At 42.6% G+C, this 15618-nt stretch overlaps 1 long non-coding RNA gene across 1 annotated transcript; it reads right to left on the bottom strand.

Moving 5' to 3' along the window:
• Positions 1–12034: 12034 nt before the first annotated feature.
• On the bottom strand, positions 12035–15369 carry LOC135184877 (uncharacterized). The gene is made up of 2 exons (XR_010306246.1): positions 13522–15369; positions 12035–12722 (listed from the first exon to the last, which is right to left on the bottom strand). It is a non-coding gene; the product is annotated as an uncharacterized LOC135184877 (long non-coding RNA).
• Between the last annotated feature and the right edge of the window lie 249 nt (positions 15370–15618).

The raw sequence follows: 15618 nt of genomic DNA, 5'->3' as shown, positions 1-15618 counted from the left end.
ACTGCTGCCATGGACACATAGCCCCCCTTCCTCCACTGCCCAAGTTCTGGAGTTCATGAAAGATATACACATCAAACCCTATCTAGCTAACTCCCATAGCTGGTGTACAGAAAGTAACTAAGTTGCTAATATAGATTTTTACACAGCTAATCTGTTTTTGCAAGTTGTGCTCCCATTTACACTTTATACAGGCAATAATCATTCAACTTTTCTCTCAGTTTAAAGTCTTTCACAACATATTCAAATCATAACTCAATTAGGCTAGAAATGCTCATGTATCAAAGTCTCCTGAAGATGGATGATACTATTTAAGCATCAAGTGTTGATAACCACGGAGAAGAAGATATGCCAAAAGAAGAAATGGCAGTTATTCCAAATCTGATAAACCAAGACATGATCTAGGACATTGATGTTAACCATACACAAATGAAAGTTTTAACTGATAAAGCCACAAACTGCATAGGCTGAAGACTATAAAAATAATGTGTACAAATCCTGAAGCTGGAAGGTATCCAAATGATAAACAAGCTTTTGGGTTTAGAATTGCATTTATTTTGTTCCTTCTTTTGCTAGCATAATGAATTTAAAACTGACAACTAAGTTATGAACCAGAACCACCCTTCCTTCCAACGTCAGGTTTTTTCCAGCAAGTACCCATCCCTAAACATCTCCACAGATCCTGTCAAGGAGCTTGAATGAATAAAGCTACTGCCTACATTGCATCATAAAACTGCACATATGGCAAACTTAAGCTTCAGAAACAGCGCACCTTTCATCACCTATCTTACCTCTTACTTTTGTCCTGGGTTAACACAGCCCAGTGTCACAAGCCTCCCTCTCCCCACACAGATGGAAGGGAAAGTAACACAGGAAACTTAAAGGCAGCCTCTCATATTGTAACTGAACTTCAAGCCCCATGATACTTTGCTCCAGTCAGAGCTTTCTTTGTGAGGCTGGCGTGACAGCAGCAGGGTACTGAATATACACATCAGGAGATTCAACTCAACCCGTGACAGGTTTATTAAAATTAACAAAGTTATTCATTTTTTGTTAAGGAGAAGAGCATCTCTTTCAACAGCTTTGCAGCTTCCAACATTTGAAGCTTTTAAACGACAGCCTCTCCACCAAGCACAACTCAGCCCACATTCACAAGCCCAGGGAAGAGCCTCCTGATCTACCAGCAGCTTAGCTCCAGCACAGCTGAAACCACATCATATGCAAGCTCAGCTGGGAGGCAGCAATTAGCAGGTCAAGTCCAGTAGCATCATTATAGAGATGAAGTTGCTTCAAGGCTTAAATGTGACACTGCATCGGCCTAAACAAAAGCAGCAAGTCACTTAGATACACTCCAGTGTTTCTTGCATTATCTAAGGTACCTTCTTAAGCATTCTGGAGCCATCACAACTTTTATTATTTTCAGAGCATATGCACAGAGCAACACTGATAAGAGGGGGGGGGGGGGGAAAAAAACCAAAACTCAAAAACATTTGCAAATCCTGAAAGATAACTACTAGATGAGCAGCCATACAAAGTCTCACCTCTTAGATAAGCTCAAAACAACATATGCAATTCCTGGACCACTTACCTAAATGAATTTTTGCCTTGCACAGTACTGCACAATTAAACAGAAGACGCTAACTTGTCTCCTCGGATGAGGACTGCAGTTATTTTGGGAGCAGATTTAATTCAAAACATGCAAAGCTAAAGTTAATTTTGTTTCTTTACGCAGCATTAAATGAAAACAATTTTATCATACATGAAAAAGAATCCAATATTACTGATCCTCAAGATACTTAAAACCTGTGATACATCCATTTAAAGATTTCACTGTGTTTTGCTATTAGAAATACACTGAAGGCACGGGCCTCCAAACATAAATTATGGCAAGCATATCCTTATTCATTCCCACAAAATCCACCTCTCCTTTCTGTGTTGCATCAATCACTAGCAACCAGCCCTCATTTTCAAAACGCCTCACCACTTCCCTCACCATTCATCACTGGCTCACAGCTAAGTCAGGCTCCATCCTTATCAGCCTAATGAATTTTTATGACAACCACATGCCTTCCTCCACCACACCCACCCCCCCCGTGCCTGCCAAGAATAGGAATCGCACATGAACTTTTGTGGCTCTACATCTTTGCTTATCTCTGAAGGGGATGTATTGCCCATATCCAGAGCAACACCACACTCACCTCCCTTTGCAAGGGCTTAAGGCAACTCATTTCACGTGCAGGTTTGGCTACTTGAGAGGGGGAAAAACAAACAAACAAACAAACAAAAAACCAACCCAAACCAACAAACTGTTCAGAAAAAAGGGATAGACAAATTGTTACCAAAACATTTAAGATGTCCCAAAAGGCAGCCTATTTCATAAGGTGCTAACATTGTTCCTAAATAGAAGTGTAGCTTCTTTAAAGTACAAAAAAAAGTTTTAATTAAATTTTGTGCTATTTTTAGCAGGAGCATGCACATTTAGATTAAGTAGGAGCATTTTTCTCTTCTCTCTGTACAGAATTAAACACAACATGTTCTCGCTAACCCACAACATCCCCAGCTATGAGTAAAGAAAGGACCCACACTTGCAGTAGTCCACATTTTCAGGGGAAGTCCTGTCCCTGCCCTCAGACAAAGACCAGTGGGGAAAAACAAACAGAAGCCAAAAAACCTCTTTGTTAAAATATTTTTAATCTTCCTAGCCTACCATTTCCCCCTAACCAAACACATCTATGCATTTTAACCAAGGAAACCACAAGATACTCAAGCGCAGTAACAACCTACCATCAGGCTTCATACATAGTTTGTTACAAATTTCATGTTACTACAACACACCTAATAATAACAAAAGAAAAATCAAATAGCATCCATAGTGAGTTGGAAAGCTTCTTGCTACATAAAAACAAATCCAATCAAGAGAAAGAAAACTGTTCCAGACACCACACGCCTCTGCCCAGACACAACTGATAGCATTACACAATGTTGCAAGATTCCTTTCCATTGTAATTTTTCATGAAAGCATTTCTCAGTTGTAACTGTAACAGAGTGAAGGAGTGTAGAACCCCACCCATACTACTCCAATATCCTCAATGGCAATTCTCTCCTTCTAGCCTAGGTCAGCTTTCTACCTCTCTCATGAAATTTGCTCACACAAGCTAAAAAGATCTAAGTCATACTCCAACATTCATGTAAAACGTGTAAGAGTTCTGTACCTTCAGTTACCTAACAAGGTGATCAATGAAAAAAGAAACAGAAAACAAAATGTCATATTTGCAGCTGTGCTTTCTAGACCCTCCTAGATGTTTGTTGATAGGAAGTTACTCCCTATACAACCTTCTCCATCTGCTACCCAAAATTCCAGAAATTACAAAACCTCCCCTTTTTTCTCACTGCCATTTGTCACAACACACAACTCAACCCTGCAGTCCACCTACCCGTGACACACCATAAAAGCCCTTCTTGCAGCCTGTTAAATCTCTTCATTTGTGCTCCACTTGCCCATGGTTATCCTTACCTCTCCGTTTCATAGAGCAAGATGCTTTCTCATGCAACAAAGCATACTGGCCAGAAGACCACTTAAACTAGGAGTAAAGTTCAGAGGGGGAATTGCTGACCAAACTGTCTGGATTTGGTTTACATTTGGTTTAAGTGTAAATTCTGCTATCAGTTTAACAACCATGAATGCCAGGGTAGACTTCTAAGGGGGAGTTCAGAGCTCACCCCCAAGCCCAGGACACCTGCAAGGACTTCCATTGCTTCCCAGAACACCATAAGCAATAGCCTAACTGTAACCAGAGACAAACCACAGGAATCCTTTTTCACACACTTTAGAGCTACAATGTTAAGGCTGAAACATACCTGAAACCCTTCTCTCCAGCAACAGCAACCAAGCTCCCAACTGAACGCAGCAGCACTGCTTCCTGCCCTTATTAAGGCAGGTGCTCCCCACTGCCCCTCCCATGGTCTATTACTGGTACTTTGCCACAGCTGCCAGCCTTCATCCATCCCCCACTATGCCTGCTGTTGATGAGTCTTTTGCTGGGCCTCCTCCCAGAAGAAAGGTCTCTATGCAAGTTTCCCACCAAGGCTGCACACTGACCAGCTGGGTAGTACAGCACTAAACGTTTCCAAAGTGGCCCAACTTTTCATCTCTCTATAGATCTTACCTCTGAATAGCAGAATGTGCCTTTTCATTTTATCACAAATACTGCAAAGAAACTTGAAGGCAGACTGTATTCCCCTTCTTCACATGTCAACAGTTTCATCACCAACTTAATAACTTTTGAAGTGTTCCAGATAGAAACGTATCTACTAATTTGCATAATACAACATGAATCCTATGACAATGAGGAAATTCAGTCTACACAACTCAGACTAAATGAAAATAAGGTGGTGTCTCCACACACATTAAGTAAAAATATTAATCACTTTTTTTTCCCCAGTGTTGATAAAATGCAATGGATTTCATGCAGATAAATCAAGTGCACCTTTTCTTCATAGAAAGGTAAAAAGATCACAGGTTTGATTTCCTTTAAATACAAAAAAAGTAATGACTGGGCTTCTTTTCCAAGATAACACTAGATAGCAGCTCTTTCATATGGCTAACCTAAGTCATGCAAAGTTCAAAAATAGTATAAACATAGAACAGTCTTAAGAATGGAAATCTAAATGGTCAATAATTGCATTCAGTAGATAATGAAAAGCTAATCCCCAATAATCCAGAAAACTAAGAATAGGTTCTTTATTAAAACAGTCAGAACAAGGAAATTAGAACTGTGTTGCTGCTTCTATCTCTGTTTACAACTGGAAAGGATAAAAACTGATTATTCGCTCAGATTTCTGTTTTGCTCCAAAGTAGGCCAGCCAGCTCAGCACTTTTCTTATGATTATGAACACTTGTCTGCCCTACATATGTTCTAGGCTGGAACCAATCAGATGAGCTGAAACACACAGCAAAACCAACTATCTTCATCTCATTCATTTTCAGCCATAAATAAGAAGTACACAAAACACAGGTATCAAAGCACTGGGGTTTAGTTTTAAAATTTGCTGTGCAATTTTCACAGGTCACTAAGGGTCCTGATGATTTCCTCACCACTGGATTAACACTTAATCTAGATTCAAAGATCATTTGTTATTCACTAATAAGTGTTTCACAGCTTGTTCTGTCCACTAGTTTTAATTCTTGTACATCGATTATCTCAAATAGTAACAAGAAAAGCAAGAACTGTCTGCATTCAATGGACTTTCACAGTACCAGGACATTCAGGATGCAAACATGATCTGCAAGGAGCCTAAACTGCAACTTTAAAAATAAAATAAAATAAAATAAAATAATTCATTGAATTTTTAAGTTGAATATTTCTACCTGCTCTCACCTCTATATAACCATCCATAAGATTGCTTGCTATTACTTGAAAGAAGAGGGCTTAAGTAACACAAGGTTGTTTTCTTGAGTTCAACTCAAGACAGTAACACATTTTTAGATCAAGTCAGCTGTTTGGAAGATGGTAACTGTGGGCAAAGCTTTGTTTAACTTGTTTTTAACTTATTTTTCTTTAAAAAATTAACAAGTCTGATTTTGTAGAGCTGCTACGCACTCCTAGACCAAATGAAGTCATTGCCTTGAAAATATCAGTTAACTCCAAAACCACTTTTGTGCTCAGTTTTTCCTTCTACATTTAAGATATGAACATTGCCAAAACCATTAGTAAGGCTTTTCTCTCAGATTACACTACTCAGAAACACTGATAGGTGTCAGCAGCAAGGCAAAGATAAACAAAAGGCTGCAAAGTAATTTTGTTTAATATTAAGACAATGTGCTTAGTGTTTTGATTTACAAGACCTAGCATTTTTGTAAGAAAGAAGAAGCATACCTTTCATCAGCTGCAGTACCTTGATGTCAGATGGTGATCTAATCCACATGAGTCTCAGCAGCATTTTCCATAATATCCTCAAGTTTTGGCAAGAGGCTGTTCCACTTCTTCCAAAAGCCCAGTAAGTTACATATGAATCCAAAAGATTAAGATGTTCAGCAGCTGTATAGTACTGTTTGTACCATGCTAATAATCCCTGAAGAATCCCAAGCTGTATTCCACCATTCAAAAAATAATGCAATATGGCACCCACCAAACACTGCTGTTTTGGCAACCATCCCATTTTCCTGACAACCATGTTTCGACCTGTTTGAATAAGAGGAATCAGCATTAGTTCAGCACAATAACTCTGCTGCACCACCCAGGGACTAACACACAAATATGAAGTTACCACCCTTCCGAATGATTTCAAACCTATATTTCCCCACAGATATTGACACATCCTAAACTCCAAGTCTGGTGATGGCATTTCACTTAGAAAAACATCACCAGGCTGGAGCATAACAATGTTCGAGCTGGATGCAGTTGCTCTTGTACTTTCTATGCTTTAAGAAAAAGACTCATATTTCTCTACACAGCCTTACATTATGGCACTAGAGCAGCAGAAGAGGAAGGTAACATAAAAGCTCTTTGACCACCTTGGCAGGTACTTTTTTCCTGAGTTTTTAAATAAGTTGATAAAAAAGCTCCAAGTAGCAAAAATAAAACCAGACAACCCTTTTGAAGGAAACATGTCAGGATGGTGGATTATGACCTTTTCTCTTCCTTTCTTTTCTGGTTTCAGTGTCTCCCAATCAGCAGGTGTGCTACTCCAGCCACGGTTTGAGCAATGACTACCACTGTTGACACCCAGCCCAGCAAGAAGCAAGTCAAAGCAGACAAAGCCACACCTGTCTATGCTGATGCTGCTGTTGTGCCATTCCTTCAGGAACACGAACATCAAATTTTTGCTTAGTTTGGGAAGGGCAATACATGAAATAGAGAGAAAAATTTGAGTACTCTGCACAGAAGGGAATGATGATATGAGGAACGGAGTCAGATCTGCCAAGATGAAAGCGTGGCAATGGGGAAAGAACAAACTTCCACACCAAGAACAAGAGAAAAGAACCACAAGAAGAAGTTTTGAGAGACTAAAAAATGCATGTGCTGGGAGATAATGACAGTAAGAAAGAAGAAGGTAAATACTGGTGCATGAGTAAGAACTTCTGCTAGAAGCTGTCTGCATAACATGCATATAATGTAGATCACAGAATAATTTTAGAGAAGGGACAACAAGCTTTTATGTTTGCTTCACGTCAGGAAAAACCTGAGCATATCTACGCATTCATGAAAAGAAATAGCCTGACAAAAGGAGTTTTTCTCAGAGAGTGGAAGCAAGGGTATAGGTAGAAGAATAGGTAGAAACGGGCCTCGAATAAGGAGAATGAGTGACAATTGAAAGTGGAAAAGTAGAGGCTTCGGAAATTCTGAAACAGATCCAAGGAGCGAGAAGGACAACTGGTACAAAAGGACAAGAAAATAACACAGGAAAGGGAAAGCAGCGGACTGAGATAAAAAAGAAAACAGGAAAAGCACTGAAAAGTGGAAGGGTAAATAGTAAGACACTAAATTAATCAAGATAAGTGAAGTGCAAAGAGCGCTTGAGTAACTTTCCTGAAGTTGCAATGCTTGCTCTAGAAGCCATGAATACCAAAAAGAATGGAACAAAACCCAAGGTAACCATAGCTTTTCCGAAGGGACGAAGCAGACGGTCAGCCTAAACTGACCCTTCCCTCTCCCCTTCGGCTATGATCAATGCATTCGGATGAACAAAGTCCCAGAGCAGCAATGTGTGACCCTCCCTAGTGCCCCTGGCCCCTACGGCCCAGGCTGGCACCTAGTAGAGTCCCCACCTTGTCCCCGCTGTGTACTGCCCCTGCCCAGCCCGGCTGCCCCTACTCCTTCGCCAAGGACCCCAGGACTCCCCACAAAACCAGTAAGTTTTCTCTGACTTCGGCTATCCTCTGTCCCAACCCTTAAACACAACCCGACCCAGAAAGCTCCCTCAGCCCACCTTTCTCCCCTCAAAAATAGAAATACGTTAAACAGCTAAACCAAAATACGAATCCGGCGCAAGAAGGAGGAAAGACGCCCCTACCCCCAAGTAGTGCCCCCCAGCCGGTATTATCGGAGCTAGGGCGAAACGAGTGCGCTACCCTCCCCAAAAATACCTGCATGTGCTCCAAAAAGTACAAAGAAAGGGCTCGGCTGGCCCGCAGCCTCCCGCCCTCCCAGCCCAAGGCGCAGCTTGCGGGGTGGGGAGGGGGGGCGGCCGACAAAGAACAATAAACCCGAAGTCCAAACGTACCTTTTCCTTTCTTTAAACTGTGAGACCCGCTTTTCTTTAGGAGCCTACAGCGGGGCGGTTTGATTTCAAGCGGCGGAAGAGCTCAAAAAAGAGTTGAGTAAATCTCTCCGGATAAAGTTGCCGAAGATGAGATAACCCGGGAGAGGAGAGGGAGAGATGGAGAGTTCACCCGAGTTTCTCCTTTTGTTCAAGTTGCCGGAGCAGACAAAGAGCCGGCAGCGGCGGCAGGTCCCCCCGCAGCCCCTGCTCCCCCCGCAGCCCAGGCGCAGCCGGGGTCCCGCACTGCCGTGGCCCCCCTCGCCTCCTCTCCCCACCGCAACTTTCCGTCTTCTCCATCCCTTCTCAGTCCCAGCTCCGACTCCGACGCAAAACTTCCCTCCAACCGAACCTCCCAGAAACAAAAAAAAAAAAAAAAAAAAGGAAGAGAAAGAGAAAAAAAAAAAACCCAAACAACTACCAAAAAACCCCCACCGAAACCCAAACCACCAAACAAGCAACCAGAATTTAATCCAAGGCGGGGGGTGGGGGGTGGAAAGAGAGAGAGAAACATCTCTTAAATCATTATTTCCGGTAGATGCACCTCTTTGTTTGGATTTCCCCGATTATCAGTGAGGACAAGCCTCTGGGTATCTGGTTTCGGTCAGTTTGATCTCCCGGAGCGAACAAGCAAACGCGGGGCATTAAAAATATATATACATAAGTTTAGAAGAAACAAGAATGAAATAATAATAATAACCTCCCGAGTTGCGAAACGATCCATCCCCTCCTGCGTGGACACGGGAAGTACACAAACAAACAACTGAAGGGGAATTTGGGAAGACTTGCTTCTTCTCCCCTTACCCTTCGCACTTTTCCAGAGAACGTAACAAAAAAAAGCCCCCTCCTGAAAACTCCTGCCCACGCCTCCACCACGGTGCCACCGCCGCCGCGGCCGGCTCCTGGCATCCCTACCTGTTGCGTACAGCGCAAAGATGGGGACGACCGCATCCGTCCCAAAGAAACCAAAAAGGAAGGAGGGTCCCGCCCATGGCCCCTCCACCTGCCCTCAGGCCGCCCCCACGGGGACGCCCGCCGCAGCCGCGGCACGGCCGCGGGCGGAAACCGCAGCTAACCCCGCAACCCTGCCCGGCCCCACGGCCTCCAGTCCCGGCCCGCGGGCGGCCGTCGAGGCACCAGAGTCCTCGACGAAAGTTTGCCAGGGCGGGGCGGGGGTGCGCGGCGGCCTCGAACCGAGACAAAAGAAACGCGGAGCAGAGGCGCAACTCACCTTGGAGGGAGGGAGGCTGGAGAGGCACCTTCCGCCTCAATCCTCCTTCTTCTCGCCTCCCGCCCGGCCCTGTGCCGACGGCGGGACCACGGGACAGGCTCAACCCCAACGAGGGTCATCTCCCCGGCGCCGAACAAAGGCAAGGGGGAGCGGCCCCCTACCTCGCCCGCCCCTCCAGCGCCTAACTTTCTGATGTCCGCTCCGCATCCCGGCGTCCCGCACCCCGCGCTCGGGGAAGGGCATAGGATAAGCGGAGACCTAGTCTGAAGCGGGGCTCCCGCGCCTGGGGCAGGGCTGCCGGCAGGGAGGAAGCGCTGCTGGGGAAGGGGGTACACTACGCGGGTACACTACGCGGGTTTGCCGCCCTTCGTGCGCACGTGCAGCGGGGTGCTGAGGGCTCTCTCGCGTAGGTGCACTGCGTTGGTGTGCGCTGCACCTGTGCGAGGGGCTGCACGGAGCTGGAGCACCGGCACAGGTTTGGGGCAACCCCGAGTGCTGGTCCCCTCCCAGAGCTCCAAGCCCCTATTGGAGCAGACTGAGTAGATCTGAAAAATACCCCCAGCCGCAGCTTTTTTTTCCTGCTTGTTTGTTTTTCTTAAAATAAACCTTGAAGTTATTACCAGGAATTGGTTATTAATAGCAGCCCACACCTGACGTGGTAGGGGTAGTTTGTTTCAAAGGCAGAAAACAGAGGATGATCCTGGAATGACTTTGTTTGTTTTAAGAAGGAAAAAAACAGGGTGGAAAGGGCATAATATTTAGACTTTGGTGTCCTGTTGACATGTCCTACAACCCCAGCTTACTGACATCCCTTCCTATTTCCCTTCAGCTCATGCTTATTTCATGCTAGCAGCCCAACTTGTCCTTGTTCTATCTCCTTTCCCCTTGACTGTTTTTCCCTAGCGTTGAGGCTTATGCAGACCATTCCCTCCTACCCAGTGCTGTCAGCCTCAAAGTTTTGTTCTTCAAAATCTTCCACCCAGGACCAATCTATTGACCCTCCTATTCCAGAGAAACTGCATATGATACACACGGCTCTCAGCCCTCGTCCTCCTATGTTTTGCTGCAATGTATTTCATTGTTGTTTTTCACTCTAGATTTCTGAGGTGAAATGATAACAGGTAGTGTAACACCAGACATGTGAAATGCCTTGCAGTCATTCTTCTTTATCCCTTCTTTCACTTTTTTTATGCCCCTCTGCATTGTGTGCTCTGGCATGTCTACCATGACACTTTTAGGATTGCCTCCTATATTATTTTCTGCACACTTCCTCCTTTCACTCCACTTCTGTCTTTTTCACCAATCCTAGATTTTTATACTTTTCCTCTTTGCTATTTTCATGCTTGCTTTATCCATCTTTCTTTTCCCACCTCCTTAGTTTTGTTTTCCTTCAGTCTAATGAGCATGGAAGAGGGGTGTTAACTTCACCCATAGGTCTTTCCTTACTTCCATCCTTATTTGCTCTTTTTATCTGTGCTCTTTTAATAATGCACTCAGACATCCAACCAACACATATTCTTCTGTTAATGCATGGATCCATTTTTGCCAGATCTCTTTCCTGGATAGCTCTGAATCTGGTGGAAGTCTGTGTATTATGACACAAACAGCAAACATTTTAAACACATTTCCTGGAAAAGAAGAAATTGTAGAAGTAGCTCCTGATTATATGGGATCCAAGGCATCTTTAGGTGCTGCTTGCTGAGAATTTGTGAGGATGGTGTCTTCACCCATGGTCTGCCCACTAAAATGGATTTTGCTGGGCAGGTAAATAGGATCACTCATGTCCACTTCTCCTGCTCATGGAAATTCAAAGTCAAAAAAATGTCTAAATAAAATAATTGCCTATCGTAATTCTCTAGTACAAACTGAATTTAAACAAGGTATGTCTCTATGATATTAATTCATTATGAATGATAAAGATTAACTAATAGGTGGGCCAGAGACTACCAGTTGACTATAGTCCCATTATGATGACCTGTTCACAGAACCACAGAATAGTAGGGGTTGGAAGTAATCTCTGGAGATCTAGTCCAGCTTTCTTGCTATAGCAAGGTCACCTAGGGCAAGTTGCAGGTGAGTTTTGAAAGTCTCCCAATAAAGAGGCCCTGCACCCTCTCTAGGCAGTCTGGTCCAGTATTCCATCATTCCCACAGGAGAGAAGTTTTTCCTTATGCTTAGGTGGAACTTCCTGTGTTCTAGTTTGTGCTTGTTGCCCCTTGTCCTGTCACTGCATCTTCTTGACACCCATCCTTTAGATATTATAAGCATTTGTAAGATTCCCATCAGTTCCCTCCAGCTTGTACAGCCCCAGGTCTCTCAGCCTTTTGCTAGAAGAGAGATGCTTCAGATCCCATCATCTTTCTAGCCCTCTGTTGGGCTCTTTCCAGTTGTTCTCTGTCTCTCTTGAACTACCCAGCCCTTGACATTAAATATACACAAAACAGAAGACACAGCGGAGAATATCCAACTAAAGAGCAAACTGAGCAACGATGAGAAAAAGAGAAAGAATGATCAAAGGGCAAAGAACATCAGGAACACTTCAAGAAGTTACTCTGTCTTACAGAAGAGTTTATTTGGTGGCTAAAAGGCCATTTATAATCAAGACAATACAATTTGGTTAAAATCCCATCACAGCTGGCTCACTGGCAGGCAAAGGGAATATTAAATGTTAAAAAGGAATGCCTAAGATACATTTTTTTCCAAGTTTAAAAACATTACAGAGCCAGGTTACAATACTCCATTTTGCCTGACAGTTGTCCTTTAAAAAATAGTGGAAAGCCTGACACAAGATTAAACTCAAGGAGAGCTAAGGATAAAGGTAATGATTCTAACATGGCATTCATTTACCTTTAGTTGTTATTTTTGCCTTTTTATTGAGGTTTTATTGTGGCTGTAAGAGGCGTCCAACTGCTAATCTGCTGACACTTCCACAGGCTGATGTCTGTGGAAAAAGCCACAACAGTGAAGAAATTGCTCTTAGAGTGATAGCATTTAAGCATTTCCAAATGGCAGTGATTTAGCCTCTTCTGGCTCCCAAACAACAGGGAAAAATGGCCTAAACTATCTGTGTTTAGTTTTTAAATCCTTGACTTCCACACAGCACAACCACATTCTTCTTCCTTCTCCCATTTTCAGGTATTTGAGCTCCTTCTGTCTCCATACAGCTTTTACTCTGCTTCCCAAGCCTCCTGGGGGAAAGGTTTTAGTGAAATTCACTCTGGATATAAATTCAGGACTTTTAAGAACAGAACAAGTCATTAAATTGTCACTGTATATATTAATTAGTAACAGACAAAATAAGAGTGACACGTGAATATGTGGACACCAAAGTAGCCAAAGTGAAAGCCTTTTATTACTATAGCAGCAGTGTTTTTATATGCTGTTCTACAAAGTGTGGTAAACTGTGGAATACAGTGATTGGGTAAAAGACTGTTTTTAACATTCTTATTGGGTTACAGTGAGGTGTTGGCTATCTTGGCACAGAGTACTTTCAGGTCTTTGTTCTAAGTTTGCTATGCTTCTATACAAATGTTACACAAAGCAAGCATACCAGTTGACTATGTTTCTAACCTTAATCTTGTGTCAAGGGTACACAGGGATATGCTCTAGCTGACTCCCTTCTTTGGTTCCCACATTAAATCATCATATAAAAGGCCAAACTGGACAGGGACTATAATCCTTCTTTTCTGTATTTAACTGTATTCTTCTAAACTCTAACTTTCTAAAAGGTTCTTCCACTCTGCTATAGCTTTGTGTGAGCCACAGTCAGTCACATCCCTTAAAAACCAAGTCAGCTATAACTTCCACTGCTAAAAAAGAACAACAAATGTTGTATTTCAAATAAAAATGTTTGGATTTAGCTTCTGTTTACTTTTTCTTAATTGATTTTATGTTTTGCCAACACATTAAATTAGCATACAGGTAATTTTATAAACCTGGGCCTGAAAGCAAGACTGGTGGCACAGGACAGAAAACCTTCCTGCAGAGATTATACACTTACAGAATTGGTTTAATCTCGTTGAGGGATTACTTACATTAACTTGATTAGGTTCCATTACATTTCTCAATTGCTTGAAGTTCAGTAGTCAAGTCAGGTTTCAGAGCTATGGCACTCATTTGACATTTGGTTGCAGCACTAATGGCAAGGGTGATTTTGAAGCACAAACTGGTGCCACAGTGATGTGAAGACCGGCATGCCAAAGGCCCAGAATTTTGTGTAGATCTAGTAAGCACCTACTACACAGATCAACATGAAGGGCATCCCAATCTGAAGCAGAGAGCTGAGGTGCTGATCATGTCTCACTTCTCATCCTGTGTGTGGCTTTTTGATTTGCTCTACAAGTTTTGTTATGCTGGAAATGGAGGGAGTCCAAAAGCACATCACCTGTGGACTCACCAAGATTAAAGTGCCCGCGGCTCTTCACCTGTGGGTTTGCAAATACCTGCATTTGAAGACCTGCACATAATCCCTTCTTATCTTTGCCCCTGGCTGTGTAGAAGTTCAGGCTACACAAGATCCACTAAATCACTGCAACAGTGTCCTAGAAAAGTAGAACTAGTTTCAATTCTTTCTGGTTTAACAGATGCCACAGCAGATGAGAAACTTAATGAGGGAATTCACACAAAAGTTAACATACATCAGCTACAGAAATCATCTTAGCTTTAACTGTGAGGGAAGTCTGCACAAAAGGTCATCAATGTTGTTTGACCCCACTTCCCTGAGAAGTGAACTACCACTCATCTTGCAAGGTTATCTTAATGTTTTGACTTGCTTATAAACTTTTGGCTGTTGCCAGGTATATGAAGACAGGCAATACAGCAGACAAGCAGCAAAAGATGGTCTTTCAGCAGACAACTCAGAGCACTTTCTGGGTTTTTCTGTCCTAGCAATTTTTTTTGCTACTTTGTTGTGGGTTTAAGCCTACATCACAGGATCACAGGATGTTAGGGGTTGGAAGGGACCCAAGGAGATCACCGAGTCCAACCCCCCTGCCAGAGCAGGACAATGCTATCTAACACAGAGTAACACATCCAGACAGGCCTTGAAAGTCTCCAGAGAAGGAGACCCCTCAGAGCCTCTTTGTCACATCCCATTATGTCCTGTTGTGTCCAGGGAGATTTTTTTTTGTTCCATTTAACACACACTTACTTGGCAAATCAGTAACTCAACATCAAGCTGGTTCCACTGTAACTGTTTCTGCCACTTCTCCTTGTAGAGCCTATGGTTCTTCTAACAGAACTTGTACAGGAATCCCTGGAGAAATAGATACATCCCAAATATTCATCAATATATTTGTATGTGATGGCTGCTATTTCAGCTGCCATTCCTCTTCAATTAACACTTTCATTACACAAAATTTAAGCTCCACTGCAAGCTGAACAAATGAACAGACCTATTTTATGTTGTTCTTAACCAACAAGGGCAAAAGCATTACTTTTCCATCTTCTTGGTGCCAGTGAATCTATATGTAATTGAGAATACTACTTAAATAGAAGATTATTATAGTCAAAATAAGACTAAGTTTGGGTAGATGTGGTTTCAGCCTTACATTCTTATTTCTTAAAGCTTTAAAACATTAACTTTTCTTCTTTCCTGAAATTTTTCATCTGAGATACACCAAGTTTAAATATAACTACCACAATGACATCCTCTGTAAAGATAATCCACAATCCAAACTGTTAGACAATTATGGCTATTTTGAGTGTTTGAGACAAATGTTCTGAATATATTGTTTGTGATTTTTGATTGGACATTCAGGGTAGATTTAGGTTGGACATTAGGAAGAAGTTCTTTACTGTGAGGCTAATGGAGCAATGCAACAGGTTGCCCAGGAAGGTTGTGGAGAGTCTATCCCTGAAGAACATCTGAGGTTAGGCTTGGGGCTCTGAGCAACCTGATCTAGTTGGGGATGTCTCTGCTTACTGCAAGGGGGTTGGACTAGACGATCTTTAAAGGTCCCTTCCAACCCAGTGCATTCTACAACTCTAATATCTATTCTTTTCTCCTTCAGACAATGTTGTAATTACTTCTAGTTGCTTAACTGATTTATTTCCCCCCCCTGGCTTATATTGAAAAAGCCTTTTCAGCTCATCACATCTTTGTTAGAATCACACACATATCCTCCTGACTA

This window comes from Pogoniulus pusillus, chromosome 21, assembly GCF_015220805.1.
Source record: "Pogoniulus pusillus isolate bPogPus1 chromosome 21, bPogPus1.pri, whole genome shotgun sequence".
Classification (NCBI taxonomy): Eukaryota; Metazoa; Chordata; class Aves; order Piciformes; family Lybiidae; genus Pogoniulus; species Pogoniulus pusillus.
The sequence above is the reverse complement of the archived record's forward strand: the minus strand, read 5'-3'. Positions and strand labels throughout refer to the sequence as shown.